Source organism: Struthio camelus, chromosome 6 (genome assembly GCF_040807025.1).
Source record: "Struthio camelus isolate bStrCam1 chromosome 6, bStrCam1.hap1, whole genome shotgun sequence".
Classification (NCBI taxonomy): Eukaryota; Metazoa; Chordata; class Aves; order Struthioniformes; family Struthionidae; genus Struthio; species Struthio camelus.
Genome location: NC_090947.1, coordinates 5,951,183 through 5,970,404, shown reverse-complemented (window position 1 = coordinate 5,970,404; position 19,222 = coordinate 5,951,183). Strand labels below are relative to the sequence as shown.

At 44.4% G+C, this 19,222-nt stretch overlaps 1 long non-coding RNA gene across 1 annotated transcript in view; it reads right to left on the bottom strand.

Moving 5' to 3' along the window:
* Positions 1-15,876: 15,876 nt before the first annotated feature.
* Positions 15,877-19,222, bottom strand: part of LOC138067609 (uncharacterized) — a 43,356-nt gene continuing 40,010 nt past the window's right edge. The window contains exons 9-10 of the long non-coding RNA XR_011141795.1: positions 18,069-18,850; positions 15,877-17,979 (exon numbers count right to left, since the gene is read on the bottom strand). This is a non-coding gene — a long non-coding RNA (uncharacterized lncRNA). The remainder of the gene's footprint in view (positions 17,980-18,068; positions 18,851-19,222) is intronic.

Below are 19,222 nucleotides of genomic sequence, written 5' to 3'. Positions count from 1 at the left end.
GACATTATAAGACATTACGCTGCAGTTTATAATGCCAGTAGAATAATTTTGCATCAAGGGTTACAACAAAATTCTTGATAGAAAAAGGTGTTATGGGGAATAATTACTTCCCATGCACATTAGCTATTAAGTGTTAATAATTGAGATATGATTTCAGGTTTCCTAAAAGAGAACGTGGCATAGAAAGTTTCTGCAATTCTTCTATTTTAGTGGTCAGAGAGAAACACAGATATCTAGAACGTATTTGCTATTTCTTTTAGATAACAAGAGAAGAAAAGCGGACAAATACAAAACAGGTTGTTTGTGGCAGACTGAAAGAAATCCTTGCTCCTGAGCTTACATATCAGGTGCCAGATCTCCTCTGAGGGACAGTTTATGTTTCTGCTAAACCCATAAATATAATTATTTAGACTGGAAACTGCAAGTGACCTGTATCTGCAGAGATAGGAAGAGAAATCTAGGATATACTTAATACATTACATGAAATCCAGTGACAAATGCCTTATAGTTATCCCAGGAAGTTGCACTGGTTTCTTAGTTGATTTTAAAGACTAAGCCCTCTCCTCTGAAAAAAATTAATACAGCCAACTATGGTACGTAATTTTTTTTAAAAAAATTACCAGTAAATTTGTCTCCCAGCCTGTGCTATAGGTATGCCTTTCTACTTCTGTCAGCTCATCTGCACAGTAGGGCATGAGCAAGGCGAGGGACTTTGGCAGCCTTGTGTCCAGGAAGTTGGAGGCACCTTTTGTAGAGCACTCACCCTTCACAAAATGCTGAAGGAGGAAAGCATCTACACAATAGGAACTAGGCTTGGGCCGTTATTTTACCTGGAAGCACCGCAGTTACTTTTCGAAATAACGTGTAAGTTAATATTCGCGTTGCCTGGTCACGGCCTCCTGCTGTAGAAACTCTCCCCATGCTTCCCTGGGTGCAAAGCACGGGGTGCAGAAGGGAACACAAAGCCAGGGGCAAGACAGAAGAAGTCACGTGGAAATAGCAAGGATTGGCAAAAATAGCCTCACCTTTCCTTGCGAATACACAGGTCAAAACGTTGGTGACAGAACTTGAGAAGGGAACGTCACTTGCAAGGACATATCTCATTTCTCCATCAACCGTGCTGGTGGAAGCCCTAAGAGATGGTAAATTTGAGCTATATCAGCAATCCAGACTACATTTTTGCCATCAGTTGGTAACATCACCTCTGATCGAAAGGAAGCTCAATAGATTCCCGTAGACACATCAGAAGTTTGGAGCCCTTCCAGGGGATAGTCCAGCGTTAATCCCTAAGGAGACCTCACTGCAGGGCAAGCCCGCAGAAACAGTTACCCTTGGTTTAGGGAGAGATCTGCACACAGGCTGCACTCGGAGCAAGTCCGTTGCCCCAGATGAAATCCAGATGGGCTTACGGTGCTCAAGACCTGGAGATGTTAAACACACTGCTGTCATTCAGGAGGCAGCTAGGCACAATTAGCAGCATCCAGCTGGAATTTGCATGCAGATTACTGGAGAGGAAAGCGCACAGAAAGAAGGAACTGGCTTTTCAGGAAAAGGCAAATCTGTACCCACTTTAGAGAAAGTACTCGAGACCCTTCCGGTAAATTCAACATTAAATGGTCTCTACAGCATTCTGTTGTGCAGAACAGTAAAACAAAAGAAGGTAAAGCAAAAAAAAGGAAGCTAAGAAGGAGAAAAGATAAGCATTTTGATGATCCACTTAGGAGGAAGAAAAGCAATTTAAACAAACTTTGCACATGCTTCTTTATTTGTAATAGGTAAAGTTACCAAATCTAGGGGCATAACCGTAGTTTAAGGGTTCTTTGAAGAGCAGCTTAAGGAATGAAGCTGGGAGGAGGAGTCCTGGCTTCCAGGCCCTGCTCCCAAGTTCGTTAACCCCTGAAGGTTTTGGTACCTGGCCCTGCAGGCCCTTGAGATTCTTTGGAAGTATTTGCTGAAAGACATCATTAATACAGATTATCAAGGACAGAAGGAAATAGATGATTCTGAGGACCTGCCTAATAGAAAAGGCATGAAATTTAAGAGGGCATAAAATACTAAGCAATATATTTTGCAATGAATAACAACTCCGCTGCTAGGAGGAGTCCATCAGCTGGCAACAACCAAAAGGTGGAGACTACCTGACTCGTCAGTGAACTGTAGGCCATCTCTCAACCACCGAAAGGAGACTGCTACAAAAAACGGCAAAAGTGATTCCAGAACAAATCCAGAGAGGTTTTTGGCAGAGAAGGGAGGGAATTGAAAGGCTTGGTGAGACCTCATCTGGAGACTTACAGTGTTCCTGCATGTCTGAACTGGCACAGGTTCAGGCAACAACTACTAGTAAGAGAAAGAGAAAGAAGAACACCATTTAAAGCAAATGTTTTAGGCTATTTAGCTAGAAAAAATGAGTGAGAAGAGATCAGTTTACTTTACGGTGCTGTTTCTACGGACTGATGTTTACCGCAGCTTCTCCTTGGGTCTCCTGCACCTAAGCAGAAAACAGAGGCTAGCAATGGCACAAGAACAAGTAAACGTAGATGGCCACACACGTTAGGCTTGAACTCAGAAACAATTAGAAAACCATTAGAAGGAACTTATTAATGGAGATTTTTATTAATCTATTAATATTAATTATAAATTAATAATTCTTGTAAGAATTCTTGTAATATGGGATTGAGAAGGAGCTTGACATAACTAGACAAAACCTTACTTCTCAGAGACTATGACTACAAAGTCCTTAACTCAGAGGAACTGAAGAGCACTTTTTCATGAGGCACACTAGCATTACCCATACAAGCTCATTTTTGTTAGCAGTTTATCCTACAAATCTACCACTCACTGCCATGCTCCCCACCCTCTACAAATCAGGGAAAGAAAGAGTACAACCTGCATTATTTGATTTCCTTGGTGTCCTCTGCAAGGCACGAAGCTCTACAGCCACAGCTCATCATCAGGGCCCGTCCGTGAGCCATGTCCTCCCAGGTTTGCCAAGAGTCGTGCAGCACCCAGCATTTGTTCCAGCCAGCTAGGAATGAAAGAGGAGCTCAGCAGCATCTTCTGGTGTTACAGGACATCTCTTAAAGTGAAACAAATCTCTGTCTTTTGCTCTTTGTTTCATCACAGCACAAATCAGCAACTCTCCTCAGATCACAACCGAAACCCCATTTGGTGTCTTTCCTCTGCTTTTTCAATTCAGGCCACCATCTTCTGGGGGGAAATGGCCACCTTGAATCCAGCAAGACACTTAAGGGTGCGCTGAGCTTTACACCTAGAAATAATAAACTTCGATTACCTAACTCAAAATTTAAGTATATGCATTGTGTTTTGTGACTGGGTTCTGCATATCTTCATCTACCCCTCAGAGATGAGACCTGCTAAAGTTATCCCCAGATTTTACAAAACTGCCAAATCTTTTTCCACATATACACTCAAACTAAATGCCAAGGGGAAACAACATATGTAGAGGGAAAAAAGGCACTCTTTTCCCAGAAGCTGTCGTATATACATAGTTTTTCCTCACCGAATACCAGCCTGCAGGAGAAGCCCGTGCAAACTTACCTCCAACCAGCCCATAGCAAAGCACGGGTTACAATAGCGTCCTGGAGTCACGCTGTTGTTGGGGATCACGCCAACGAACCGCTTTAGGATCAGGTCCTCTTTATTTGCCCCCCTGCCCCCCACCCAACACTCCTGTTATTATAATGCCATCTTCTCAAGGACTGACAGCTGGCAAATCCGCAGCAGCGTTTTTCAGCCAGGAATGCAGTATTGCTACATCTTAAGTGACAATAGTGAAGAAATATCTGCTTTGGAATGCACGTTTTCAGTCATTTGCGTGCTATTGTGGGAGAGACACCCGCTATCCTTGCTGTGTTACTGGTTTCCAAAAGACGCTTTTATCTTGCTAGCTGCTTGAGCCAAGTGAGTAACATACTGGAAGCACAACAAAGCAGTTTTGTTTGTCTCTTTTTTTTGTATTTAAATGAGAAAAGAGATAAGCCTTTCATTTTGGCGGGGGTATTCAGTTATGGCTGAGACAGCCTGAGGAACTGATCCTGGAGACCAGGCTAGCTCTAGATCTCACTTTGATTGACTGGTGTATAGGAACGAGGCAACAAAACCTGAGCAAGTCCATTTTTTCTTTGGATATCAGGTGTTTCCAGTAAGAGTTAACTGCAACCAGGTTCACTTTTTGAGCTAACACAGAACCCTCCAATCCAAATCTGTTTATCAAAGCCCTAGACCACATATCCTTACTGACACGTTGCCTTACGGTGTTGTGTTTTGGGTTCACACCTCCCCTACGTACTGGCCTCCTTGGAGAAGCCATGTGGATTTCCCTGTGAATTTTGCACTGTCAGGAAAAGCCCCTGATGCATGGGGCCACCAGCTCCCAAACCACACTTTCAGGCAACGTGTCATGAGGTTCAATACACACTGAGTTGAATCAGAAGTGAGATGTTTGGGAGATTTAAAAAAACCGAAGAGAGAGAGAGAAACATCATCAGAGTCGCCATTGCACCCAAAAAAAGAAAAAAACAAACTTTTTCCAGTATTTTGTTTACCAACACAACGGGCAATGAAAGACACCAAGACAGTAACCATAAGCACTTCTCCAAGTCGTTGGGTGAAGCGTTCTGCCGTCCTCTAAACATAATTCCCTGTGCCGGAAGATAGGTCTCTAACCCTCAGACCTGGCCTTTGATGGCCATTTTCTGGTTAAATCCATGTTCTGGTAAACAGCATTGATTTGCCTCAGAACAGTCATCCACCTGGATCATTAATGGTGGCACTCAGTCTCATAAAAAAAAACACAAATAAAATTAAGGTCCTATATTTTAAGTTCTAAGGTGCTGTATTACTATATTTTAGCACGGTTTAGTTTTCCTGATGACCCTCCCCTGCCCAGGGGTCCCAGTACAACCAGCTCCCGGGAGATGGACCGTCCTCCCCTGCCGCCAAAGTGCTGCCCGTCCCACGGTCAGTCCCGATAACTCCCCCATCGCCCAGTCCCAGCAGCCGCCCTCCAGCTGGCTAACTATCACCTTTTGCGATATAAGGTGCACAAACTAGTAACTCCCGCTCACCGACCCAGAGCCAATCCATAACTTCATGTTATTGTAGCCATAATCCATGCTATTATTATCCAGTTCACACTACTAACTATTGCACTCTATGTCCATCAGAGAAAGCGCAAGACTGGAGTCTCAGTGCATGTTTGGATGCTTTGTTTTAGGCACTAGATGTCAGTGTTTTACCTACACTTACAGAAATTTTCAGTCAGAGTGAATGAAGAGCCCTCCCCAAAAAGTAAGCATCTTCCATTCCCAGGCCCCGTTCTAAACTGTACCTGACTCACTTCCCCTCAGGGGGCCCAAAGGTTGCCCTTTGGAAGTATCTTCCCCCCACCCCCATTTGCTTTTGCATGGAAAAATTAGTTTTAAAAAAAAGAAAGGACTGAGTCAAACAGGTCCTTGATGTCAAAGGTGTCGTAATTCCACTTTAGATAGTGGAATTACTCGGATTTAGCGCACGCCGCTGGACAACTCCTCGCCTTGACCAGCTAACTTGTCAGTGCATTTGCGTTAGCGTACATTGTCGTCTATGGCCAAACTGTTTTATTAAATAACGTTTGCGTATTCAGTCACACAGAGGAGGAAAGACAAAGCAGAGCTGCATAACCACAAGGCACCCCGGTGGATCTTCTGAGACCTGTTTGCCTTATGGTGAGCACCCCAGGAAGACTTTTAAACTAAAGAAAAGCTGGTCCTTTCTCCCAGGCCAGACTTGGCCAACTCACTTGGCCTTTAGGCTGTCACCACTAGAGATGGCAACAAGGGGCACAAGGAACAAGCAGCGAAGCTGGATCTCTCCAGTTGTTAGCCAAGGGTTAGCAGCGTCACTGAGACAGTTTCCGCATGAATTTCTGTAGTCTTTTATAGGTTTGGACGTACTACAGGATTTAGTAGCCTTAAAAAAAAAAAAAAATAAATCATGCACCCAGAAAAAAAGGAGAAATCTGTGCACAGAGATGCCCAGAACTGGCCAGTGCTGTGGTCAGAGCACACATTTCTTCTTTTAGGGTAAAGTTTGGAACGGGCACTGTGAATGCACTTCTTTCTTCCCTTCTAGGGTATAAAGCTACCATCTCGCGCTACCTCCATTCCTCCTGGCTGCTGGATTCAGTTCGCCCATTTCTCCTTCACTTCTTCCTAGTCTGCTGCTGCCACCCCCGTTTTTTTAACTCCCTGCTGTCTCTAATGGGACCAGTTTCACCCCAGCAGCGTTCAACTACTTCGGCTCTGCTCTGCACCACGCTTCAGCGATAGCGTAACGAGCTGCGCTAGCAAGACGCGTCTCAGTAGCTGGTGACCACAGCGGTGGGCTGCTCTTTGCAGTGGACTGACACATGCACTAGAGACTACCCTTTTCTGAGTGTGCAGGGCTTAGTGTATCCTTGCAACCAAATGCAGCACAGCCCCAGGGAGAGGTCCCTCGGGTCCCAAAAGCAGCACGGCTATATCTATGTTGGATTTTGGTTTTCAAGCCCAAAGTTGAATATTCTTGTTAAATGGAACTGTCGGCTACTGATGCTTCTTCACCATGAGGTTACTGCTTAATTACAGTTTCCTTGCAAATCATCCTGCGTGTGGCTGCCTTACACCCGTTAAAATTACATTCACTTGCAATCAAGTTTTGCATTCCTTAAAGATGAGCATTTCTGAAAGAAAGGCATGAGCAAATTGCCCTGCAGAACATTGGCTCAACTGGGGCTGCAATTAAACGCAAAAGGCAGCTTAAATTAATCCACGCAGCCTCCTGAGTTGCTGCTGGTAGATGATAGCTCCAGGAACTGGCAGATCTCCTTGGTGGGCTGTAGCCCCCTCTCTGACACGTCACCTTCCCGTTCTGTTTTGCTTGCTGCCACTGACAAAGGGCTGAAGGAGAGCGGCCTCACCGCTCACTCTTCGACCACTGAAGGTGCTCGGAGCTGGACGAGCACGTCAGACCATTAATTGCAGTTTGGAGTACTCATACAGCAGGAAAAAAAAAAGAAGTATCTGTAACTGAATGAGTAGCAAACAAATGGATACTCAAAGATGAAGAACACTTGTACATTTCGAAGGCAAGCTTTGTCTTTTCTTTTGCTCATCAGTGCCTATATGCTCCATTTCACCTCGTCTGTGTTGATTGAGCCAGAAATCGTACACCGTCAAATAGGTATAAGAAGGAAATCCCCTCTTTTTTAAAGCTGCCTCTGCATTAAGCTCACTATGGAAATTGAAGCATGTAGCACTAGTTGTGCTCAACGGCAGCGTAAGGGCCTTGGGGGGAAAGGCAGGGGAGTACCTTTGCTGTAGAAAGATCAATGTTAATCTTGCTATGTCACTACTCATAAACGAAGTGTTGCAAAGGTCATACAGACTCTGAGCTAGTGCAGAAAATTGTAAAACTTCACTGAAAGGACAAGGGATACACTCATATTTGAAATTAAATCTAAGGCTAAGCTGCCCTCTAGAAGAGCATATCAAGGACCTTTACACTTCAGATGTAGCTGGTAATGATACAACCAAATACAATGCTACATTTGCAGCTTATTTTTAGACAAAGCCTGGCCAATAGAAAGGAAAAAAAAATCCAATTTTCTGGTCTACTTCCAGAAGAATAAAAACACCCTATCAGTGACCATCTAATGATCCATCCCATTTCAAACACTGAAAATTCGTTAGCGTTCTTCCAGCCTCACGAACCTAGGCCTTGCATGAGTGTAGTATGAACCAGTCAAAGCAAATCTAATCACTCTGCATTACGTTATATCATGACACCTGTTAGGGAAGATTGGCATCCGTTGCTCATGCTTAGCAGAGGCCTTTTCCTCAAAGAGGAAAGAAGGAAACGAGGAGACCCAGAAACAGCAGAATATGACGGAAGTAATCGAAACAGTAATCGTTTCTTCTTTTAACACATGGACATGGCTTTTGATTTAAAAGTTTTTGACACAACAAAGAACTTTCTCCTAAGAAATAGATGGATACGCTGGAAAGCATGCTGTTTCATCGCTTTCAGGGCTCAGTTTTCCCACTCACCCAGCAAGCGACTGCGAAAAAAATCTTTTCCTAGACTTCCTTTGCTGTGCTGGCTGAACACAAGCTCCAAGGGTCACCGCTAATACAGCTCTGAAGGAAAGAGAATATAAATTAACACTTCAACTTTTGGATTGGCTGGAAGCAATAAATCAAACGATCAACCGTAAATCAACTTTATATCATAGGACAAAAATATCAATTTGTTCTGGCAAAATCCACCCTGCATTAAGAAGTCAAGTCAGCTTCCTGAGAGAGAAGAGAGGCAGAAGACAGATATTGCAAGCGCTGAACAATCCGCAAGGAGTTTATTTTTAAATCGTGTTGGGAACCACTTGTCAGCATCTAGCGTGCAGTTGGCTAAGGCCAGAAGTCCCACCGACATCAAAGGTGCCAGATCAGAACAAAGCGCTGCGGAACACAAATTGTGACTGTATTGGTCGTTCCCACTTAAAACGAAGCACCCAAACCTCTGCGTGAGGAAGTCATCAGCTCCGCACCTGCGGTTTCGCAGCCGCTGCTACCAGACGACGCTGAACTAACCCACGTACTACTCCCTTATCATAAGCTCTCACTTAGAGTTAAGCTAGTCCTGGATAAAATTGATCGAGACCCCTCAGCTGTCCCACCGCTGTCTAAAGACCTTGTTCATAAAAACATCTGCCAGCCTGAACGCCATTGAAGAAAAAAAAGAGAAACACAAACCAGTAATCTGCCTGTATCTGTGCAAGGTAGAAACCAGTGTTGCTCTGTGCAACTCAGTTACGTTGCTTTAGACACATATGTATTTTTCTTCCCGCCTTTTAAAGTTCTGCTCAAAATCCAGCTAAAGTCCCCTGCAAATAGAGAGTACTTTTGTTCTTGCCTGGTCTCAGGGAAATCAGTGACGGTTTTGTCATTGACTTCACGGAGAGAAAAAGTAAAACTCTGCTGGCTGGTGAAGCTACAAATTCTGAATCATTTTATATACGTCCATTATCAGCTGTAATTTCAGTAAACTGCTACATATTTCTAAGTGTTTTATGTTTACACTATAACTTTAAGGGTTCTCCCCCCTTATACGACAGTCAACATGGTCTCTCTTTATTGCACTACTTCGGAAAAGGGCCACTTTCCACAGAACCAAACGCAATTAACACTGGATGAGTAGCCGGTTTTCCACCAGCGCAGTAGCACTTTTCTGTACCACTATGCGTTTCCACCGAAGACCTCCCTCACCGACTCTGAAGACGAGGCTGCAGAAGTACAGGACTCCAAGTAAACTGGCTGGGTGCGGTCGTAAAATGGGACGGGAAGGGGACAGCTTGCAAGGTCGAGTTAAAAAAAAAAAAAAAAAAGGTGTTCTGAAATTGGCCTAAAGTGCCAGGACTCAGCTAGTCCTCGCGCTTTAGCCCACCATTCGCGCTGGCGCTCATCTGTTGCGCTGCACGTTCAACACCTTCATTCGTTTTGAGTTATGTGGGAGTCCACTGCGTTTCTTACATGAGCACCAAGCGTCCAAGAAACGGATGGGTTTTGGACCAGCTCCGTTGTGACAGCTTTCCCTTTGTTGCCTTTGCCAAAAATTCTGCATCAGACGGTTCTCTGACAAAGTCTCTAACAAAGGAGATATCCCGAAGGGGACGGGCTTGCTCACATGAGCTCTTCAAGAGTTTCAGTACTCCAGTTTCAAAACCTAATTGCAAGGGATCCCATTTCCAGGCTTACGTGCACGCCTATTTGAAGGATGTGTGCACACTCCTACATCCCTCGGGTAGCTGTACAATTACCTGTTCATTATCGGGCGCCTGCAAATACAAAGTTTGCTTGCAAATACATGCATAGATTTCATTATGAAAAAGCTGCTCTTTGTGTATTACGCGACTACTTTGCTCTTTATTTAGCAACCACTGCACCCCTTAGTTTATTCTAAAAATAAATATATTTTTTCCTTTGGGTTTTGTTGTTCGTTTCACCTGGATTGCTGTTATTTTAAGGCAATTATGTAATTACCTGGGTAGTCTAGAGTGGCCCAACTGGTATTGGAGCTCAAAGGGCCTTATGCAACGCAGGACAGTCTATCAGCTGTTCATTTGGTCTCACCTCATACACAGTATTCCCATTCCTGGCAATGGGCATGGCATGCACACTCAAGTGACATATATTCCAGTGCACAAACAAGTTATCCATTCATTGAAGTATATCCTCCCCTCACCTTTTTTTTTTTTTTTTAAATACACAAGTCTTCCAGATACCTAGTTCTCAGATATGCTGAATGCTTTGACTTGATATATTTTGACTTCATATACAGTCAAAAACTGACTGCAAGAGTCTGAGCATTTAGGCTTTGCTATTGATTGGATTGGGTGAGCTGGGAGAATTTGTTTTCTATTTTGTAACTTCCCCAGCGTTGGAACAGAATGTCAAATATTCATGTAATTAGCTACATTTTAAGATTGCTTGCACATGGACAATTTTGCTTTGAAGCAGCGTTGGGCTCAGAAAATCCTTGAACATCTGAATTGGACAAAACAAGGACAAAGGTCCAAAAGTGTATTCAGAAACTGCAGAAATACCTTTGTCTCTTTCTCATCTCCATATGTCCAAAGCAGCCTGGGAACGTAGCCACCTAGTTCTTCCCTGGGAAGAATTAAAATCAGCCCCTTATAGCATCACGTTGTCATCCATCAGTTTAATGCCCACTATCATCCATCAACTCTAGGAAAGCCACGAAGGTTGCCGTTTCCTATGTCTGAATCAAGAGTGACTGTGGGAAACGTCCCAGCATTTTCTAGATTCTCCATATGGCTCCTATAATTCCTGAGCTGAACAGGGGAAGTTTCTTCCCAATTGCCACAAGGCACACACAACAATTTTCCCTTGAAGAAAATCAACGCACTTCGATAATGCACTTTTCTTGGCAGCCTTCCAAATGCACCGCCACCGGGCAGGGGAGGGGGGCTATAAAACAAAAAACAAAGAAAGTTATGAAATAATAACCAGCTGAATTTTGCCAGGGGAACAGCCTTTGGTCCCTTTTGGTGTCCGGAGGGGCGATAATCTGTTCAAGGTGTTCATAGAGCTCCACGGCAGAGTCACGCAGTGAAGGCGAATGTTGTCCTTCCTCTTGCATGGGCAACCCTGACTGAGTTTTGTCAGCCAAGGCAAACTATATTGTGAACTACGGTTAATTTTAAGGAAAACAGAATGGATAATTTCACGCCCCATTAAACTAATAATTTCCTTCTGCTTTGCTGGACGTGGGCAATGTTGTTCTCATCTCACCGCTCAGCTTTCCACAGTCTCATACCCATTACCGTAGAGCAGTATTAATTAAATACAAATGTTCCCCTCGTCAAAGCGCTGACCAAGGAATGTCAAGCCCCGTCTCCTCAGATGCTATAAGGGGCCCATTAGGTTATCTAAACACTTCTAGAAAGTATTGCAATGTTCTGCAAATTGCAATGTTATGAGCAGACACTCTAGGCGCTCTTGTCCATAAGCTTCTCGTCATGTTTCAAGCGCTGCAGTGCCTCATAGGATATCTCTGTAAGTACCGATACGGGCTCGCCCCTCTGCCAGCTTAAAGCCCGAATGCGCTATTTCTGTCAGCCTTTGACACTGACAAGAAACAGAAGAGAAACCTATATCCCGGCAGTGTAACGAAGACCGTGTGCCTTGCATCGCGTAGAAAGATGCTTCCTTGCCCATAGCTGCACCTCCGGAGCAGGCTGCAGGGAAAGCCAAATCCAAACCAGCTGCTCTTCCTCCGCCTGAGGGCCCCCTATAGAAGGGCAGAGTGGTTTTGAGAGGTGAAGGACCTGTGTTTCATCACACACAGGCACATCACACACCTTCACAGCTTTGAGGATCGCGTACAAAGGGACTGCAATCCTCAGACCACGGCCAAGAACGTGCATAGACGTCAGCCAGCTTAAAACTCACAAGGACAACCCGGACAACCCAGGGTGAGTGAATGAATGAACAAATGAATGAACAAACAATCTCTCTCCCTCTCTTCACCCACACATAGCTCACTGCATTTTAGTATTAGGTCCCTTGCAAACGGTTTTCACCTACTGCCAGCTCTCAGTCAGGAGTCCTGGCCTTTCCTCCCCTTCTCCTGACTTATATGCCCCCACTTTCTGCACTGCAGGGCTGTAAGACCTACTAGAAGTCACCATACCCCCGTGGCTTTTTCGTCCTTACTGTGGCAGGCCACTTGTCTCGTTCTGGGGAGTACGAGGTAAAACAAGGGGGAAGAGAACACGCATCTAACAGAATAAGAAAATTTCTCTTTGCAAGAGAAAGTAAAAAGAAACTTTGCGAGTGTTATTCCCCACAGTAACAGACCCATTTAATTACAAGCCTAACTTCTCCAGCACAAAGCATTTCAGTGGAAAGGTTATCAGCCTTACCTTGAGCTTCAAAAAACCAGCCAGCATCTCTGCCACGAGCTCAGGAGCACAGCCGTAAAGAGAGCACATGGTTTTCTGAGTGCCTGAAATGGAAGGCAGCTGCAAGCTATTTAAACTACATAAACAGCTCTGAGCCTCCTTGGCTGAGATCCAAGCGTGGCTCTACAACAGGTAACAGCACTTGAGAGATTTTTCAAGACTCACAGGGAAGTGTCATTGAAAATTTAGGGCCTCAATCCCAGGGAAATGAACCTATCTATTTCATTTGCCAGAGCCATGCACAGTGAGAATGGGTTTCCCATAAATCTTAAGTATTGCTACTGAATCAGCTGATGTCAGCAAATATCAGCACCGCTCAGGAGCTGGCTTTTGCTCCTGAGCGCCCCTTGGGACTCGAACTTAGCTGCGGATCTCCTCCGGTGTCCCGCTTTGCATTCAGTTCCCTTGGAAAGCAGGTGCAAGTTTTTTCTAAAATCAGATTTACAGTTTTTCCTGCAGTTACCCCTTTCAATTTGTACAGTAGCTTAAGGCCTCATTTTTTAAAGTACATTTCTGAGCCTCTTTATAAGAATGAGCGTTACATGTCTTGCAAGCAAAACACAGTTCCTAAGGTTTCCCATTCGTAGCGGCAACAGCTCCTGTACCAAAAGCCAGACACTAGCTTTTGGCTGCAGCCAGTTTGTAAATCACAGTCTTTGCTACCTCACCCAAAACGCTGTCTTCTTCTGTTCTTTTTTGCATCACAGAGACTGGCATGTTAGTGAGCGTGCATTTACAGACCTGGGAACCTCAGTATGATGCTTTATCCTGTCACTGACCATTTAGCTAGTTTTTAATTGAAAATATGAATTGAAAGACAATTCCTCACTGTAGTGGAATAATTTCATGCCTGAAAGGTGTTCCAAGTTTCCTTTTAATTTTCAAAGGTGATTTTCTGGCTCCTTGGAGTTTAGAAAAAAAAAAAAATTTGGAAGGTTTTCCTTCCTGAAAGTTCTTTATGAAAAATAAATGTTCTTTGTATCATAGCTAAGTAAGACGATCAGTCCTGCTGGCAGATAAGCAGGGAAACCCTGACTCCTGGCTTTCTTGGATTCTTTCCTGCCACTGCACCTTGTTGACTTCTCCTCCCCGTTCTCCCGCTCCTCCAGTGTGGCAACACGTGGGAGATGAGCCAGCTTTGTCTCCCGTTGACCCACTAACGCCACCCCCAACAAGTTTTTGTTCTTAGCTTTTCCTTCTGGTCCATATTTCCCTCCCTCTAAAAGAAAGGCACATGAACTTCTGCATCTCATCTCTTTGTGTTCAATAGGTATTTCGCATCCAAATCCTGGAAGGCACATCTAAAACCTCACATCATCTTCCCGCTCCCGAAGTCAACATGTCCCTGTGAAACTTCAGGGGACCTCAGATTGTCTGTAGCACAATCATGAAACATTCTGGGAAGAGTTTCCAAAGGCAGAGAGAGCAACTGGGAATATAACTCTCCCTTGAGAGCATCTCCTTCCCTCTGAAGTGGATAACCTACCTTGTCAGAGTCTGAGGACAAACCTTTTTCCCTTCGAGTGCACGGACATTCATTGCCAGTAACAAATATATGGACCTGCTGGCAGGCAACTATATAAATGACTGTTACAGCAGCATCCCATACATCCCTTGTAATAGATGTTCTCAAGAAGGCTTTGTTTTTTACATCATTTCACACCATCTGACATAAGATGCATTCTTTGTGCTATTTTTAGTAAACTAATCTGTGTTTGGAGGCAATTTTCCCCCTCAGATATTTCTGGGTGTTTGATAACTGACACAGCCCCCACAAGCTAATCATTTGTCATCCCTCATCACAGAAGGTCACTTATGACCATTTTAGCACCTCCCAGTACTTAACTGTCGTGAAGAAGTGATTGTTCTCACTGAAGTTCAGCAAATAAGATGGCATTAAGTTTCCAAGACCAATTATTCCAGACTATTGGTTTCATATTAGGTCACAGGAAAGCAACAGCTTCCAGGTGGATTTTCTAGCGTGCTCAGATGCCAAGTCTCAGGACAAACCTCTAGGAAACCAGCCTCACTCGGATTCATGGCTGACAGAGGCACGTCCTGTTTCACCTGCTAAGGTCTTTGTCACACCGCTGAGATTCGTGCCCCAAACCATTTTCTCATTTCTGTAAGTACTGCAGCTCATGAAAGCAGACTAATGCAGGAATTTAGCAGTGCCTGGTTTATAATAACGCAGCGGGGTATAGCTAGGCTTGGTCCACGTGCCCAAGTGCAGCATTTGTCCTCTATTTCAATGCATGCAACTCTATTTTAGGAGATTTTTTTCTCACTTGACATCACTTGCTGGCAGAAAAGCACTGGGAAGGTTACTAAGCACGTTTGCCCTGACCACTGCAAACCTCTGTCCCTCAGCGGCAGAGCTCCTCCTTTGGGTCGCTGCATGGCACTGACTCACCGGAGAACGAAAGTTGCTTCAAACTCCAAGTGTTGTGGTGACCGTGAGGGACTCCTTCGAAACAGCAGCTCCCCCCCTGCCGGGCTAGATTTGGCACTCTGCACTACAAGGCCGGGGGAGCTGCAAATATAGAGGTTAACGCGTGAGAAGTAAATGGCAAAATACCTGTGCAGCGGAATGCTAATGAAACACCTTGTCACTAAAGGTCATGCTTTCTCCATGACGACTCTGGCATGGAGCCTACTTTTTCTTCCACAGAAGTTAGATCCCATTGCAGCCCTGCCACTGGGGGTGCCAACTCTGGCACCACTTGAAAACGCAGAGACAGTCAGGCAGCACGGCAAGAGAAAATATACGTCTGCGTTAGCAGAACAGGATTCATTCTGGATCTGCCGATGCCGTCTCTAGAGAAATTTTGTATCACTCCCAAGCGTTTCAGAGCTGCTTTGAGACCTGCCAGCCCCCAAGACACAACCCAGAAGGAGGTTTTAAAAATATTTATAATAAAAACTTACGGCACAAAAGGTATGACGGCAAAGATGGGTGCAAATCGGTGTGGCCCTGCTTCAGGCGCAGAGGAACGACGAATACAGACGGTGGCAAAATTCTGGTCCGCTACCACCTTTGCAACGTAGCTAGCCAGATTTTGAAACGTGATCGTTTAAACCTCCGCGTAGCTCACACCAGTGTACGTATACTCAGCCGCAGTAGCTGGAAAAAGCTCCTAAGTTATAGCTCAGCTGCCTCAGAATGAAGGCACAGCCCACCTTGACTTAAGGACTTGGAGTGATGAAACTGCTTACCTGAAAGGTTTCCTAGTCTCGCAGCGGTTCAAACACTCACTGTTAGAATCTCCGTCTTATTTATTCTCAGAGTTTGTCTAGCAGTTGAAAGAAACACTTGGACTATTTTTGAGCAATCTGTGGTGCAAGAGAAATTGGTTCTGGCCTATAAGAAGATTACTTCTTATCAAGGACCCCGTAGAAAACCTCTCTGACACTTACTATTGTCCTTAAGTGATGTTCATTTTACTTGGTATCCTGCATCCAAAAACAGTGATTATTTTAATATCCATGTTTAACTTGTATACATAATTTTTCAGGATTTTAATAGGATTTCTCCTCATCTGTGAAGAGCCATGAAATGTAATATTTTCCCCAGAACAGGCTGTGAAATTTGTCAGCCTTATCAGCAATTTGTGTAGAATTTGCTTCTCGGACTAAATGTTTGACTAACTGAATGCCTCCTTCCCACATTTAGTCTATCAGATTAGAGTGTTAGAAAATACATGGTTCATCCTCTTTTCTTAAAATGGTAGTTGCAGTCTCAGAAGTGATACATGGCATTTTATCGTGCATGCATATGTTTAGATTTAATTGCTGAAGCTTAAGGAAGAGCTCTATGTCCGATTCTCTGCTGGTGTGACTTTATTGCACTTCACGTACAAGCACATAGCTACAATGCCCAGATGTCTAGGAGCCCTGGATACAGCTTAAGATCCTGAAGCTATACAGACCAGGGGAGAAGAAAGGTCCCTGGCCCAGGAGCTCAGGAACAAAGCAAAAGATAAGGCCACTGGCTGGCACAGACTAATTTTAATCAGGACCATGTTGGCATCGGGACAGACCTATAAATAGGAGATTTTGCCTGCTCAGAGGATCCCCAACATGCAAAATATTGGGTTATTTGTAAATTTGGGGCTCATTCGTCTTCTGAAGGAACAACCTCCAGAAAATAATTGTGTTCTGATGATTGCCCCAGACTATAATTTAGCCTTGTATCTGCAAGTTTCAGGTTTTGTTCAAGTACATAATGGTTCAGTGGAATGCTTCCCAGCAGTCCCTCCGCGCACACTCCCTAATAACAGAGAGATCATTTATTGGAGGGAATGAGCATATTCTTGCATAATCCTCTTTTGTATGAGAAGTTTCAAGGATATGAAAGCAGCAATTATCCTCACCTTGGCTAATACAATTAAGAAGTTCTGAAGTACTGAGAAGAATCTGGAGCAATTAGACTTTGAAAATCATCTAACTATGAATTGTCATTTGCCAGCGAGCTATAGTTAGATGAAGTTAAATCAAAGATGCAGGGATGATCTGAAGGCAATCAAAGGCAGTGGGGTGGGATCTCCACCGCAGCTGGGAGTTAGGTCCAAATCCTCCACAAGTGAGGACCACAAATTATAAGCGTTTGGGAGCTGTAAGGGGACTAGCCACTTAAACGTTTCTGCTAACTTAGGCAGAAACATTGCATTAGTTTAGTGATAACTGTGGAACTAATTATATTCTCAGTCCAAAGCAGAAAAGTCTTAGGTAACATGAAAAAACACCACTTAACTTAAATCTCTAATGCTGACTCTGGCTTCTGTGAAAGAAGTAGGTTGGCCTTTACAACAGGATCCAAACTTGAACAATTTGTCTTTGATACCATGTAGAAAAAAGTCCCCGCAGGATTATTGCGGCTTAAGTATCATCAGCAAGAAACAAAGCAGTCTTTCCAATATAGGTACTCCTAGCAAGAGTACAAGATAAGTAATGCACCAAATTAAGGCAGCACAAGGCAAAAACATGGACCACAGAAGAGCATAGGCATGAGCACCCATCTAGAAAACACGATCCATGAGAATGGATCCATTTCTAGTAGACATTCAATCTAGCTGATTTTGCCTTAGCAGCAATGGAGTAGGTGACCCCCTGAGGGTGCTGTAATTTCCGCATCCGATTTCCAGGTAGCATGATATTCTTTGAGGGTGTTTCAACTGCAGATGAGGCTGTGATGGCAGCATTTACGTAGTCAAAGGGAAGCAGCATTAATCTCAGGGTTAAGCTCTAACTCTGGCAAAGGTTTGGGTCAGTCTTATTCTTCTAGGCAAGAATACAAGTCTTAGTTTATTGCTTCTCCTTTGCATTTAACCTTTTTGTTTCCTTGGGCAAAAAAAACAGTTCCCTGAAAAATACAAGGGAAAAGGTGTACGAAAATTTACTTCTTGTTTCACAGCTGAGGTTTTCATAAAGCTGACACTTTCCGATACTAAGGACGGTCTCTGTAAAAATGAAAAGAGATTGTTAGTGCTTTTGAAAATAGGATTAAACAATAGGTTCAGCGCTTATTTGTTTGAATAGGCATATTTACAGCAGGTCTGTAGATATCTTCCATGCTACATGTCTGTTGGTATCATCTTTAACAGGCAGGACATCTTGTTAATGAGCGGAAGAGCGTTCCTCAATCCGGCAGTCCTTTTGCATCCCTGTGACTTTTATTGTTCCACGAAATGGGGCAGTGATTTCATCTCCCTTCCTCTGAGGATTTTACAAAAGGAAAAAATATACATAGCTCGTGTCTTGACAGAAAGGAGGAACAGCAACATCCGCCCAGCTTAACGCGTGGAGTGCAGCATGGCCTTGCTTGATGCATGAGAACGGACAGTCCTCTGGTTTAGTCGGCCTAATCTAAACCTGGAAGAGCTTTACAGATTTTCGAGTTCAGAAGAAGCCATTAGATCTGTTTCTCTAGCATCCTCTGTCACGCAGGCCTCTACGTAAACGCTAGGTAATTCCAGGGGGATTACCCTCAGTGGGGTCTGCGGGGCAGCAGCGCGCCGCAGAACGCGCAAAGGGAGCTCCTATTGCTTCAATCTGTGAAATGCAGTTTGCCAGCAGCAACATAAAACAAAACGTTTTCTGAACCAGCTGAAGGTAAGAAACCCACTGAAACGCAGAGCTAGACTTCCAGCAGCAGCTCTTCGGCATTAGACGGCAAAAGATCTCCCAGACTGGAGCACGAGAGGCATACCAAAGAGCCTGAAGCTGTTTGAAGCCAGATGCTCCGGAGTATAAAAGCGCTGTGGTCAAGTCAGCTCTGCTCAGGAGGGTCCTGAGCACCCTGGGTTCGTGTCGGCAAGATGAGACTGCTCCCTGCAAGGGAAAGCCAAATGGTATAAAAACCTTCCTGTGAGCCAGGGGCGGGGATTAGAGACCCAAGTGCACGTGACAGCAGTGGACCACCAGGCTTTAGGTGCAGGTATGCTACAGCCAGCACGAGGATGGGGATGGAAAGGCAAACGGCTCCCCTGAAGCACAGTGCCCACGAGCTGCAAGACATGCCTGGCTGCGCAGATTTAGTGAGCACTGACTAGCGCCTGACAGGTGTCAGACAACCCATCCTCCTCTGCCCTGGAAAAAACCCCATGAATTTGCCAGAAGCAGACAGAAGCGGCGGAAATGCGTCGCTTGGGAGGTTTTCCCCCTCTTGCGGGATCCCGCTTCCCATCGGGGCACAGGAGTCTG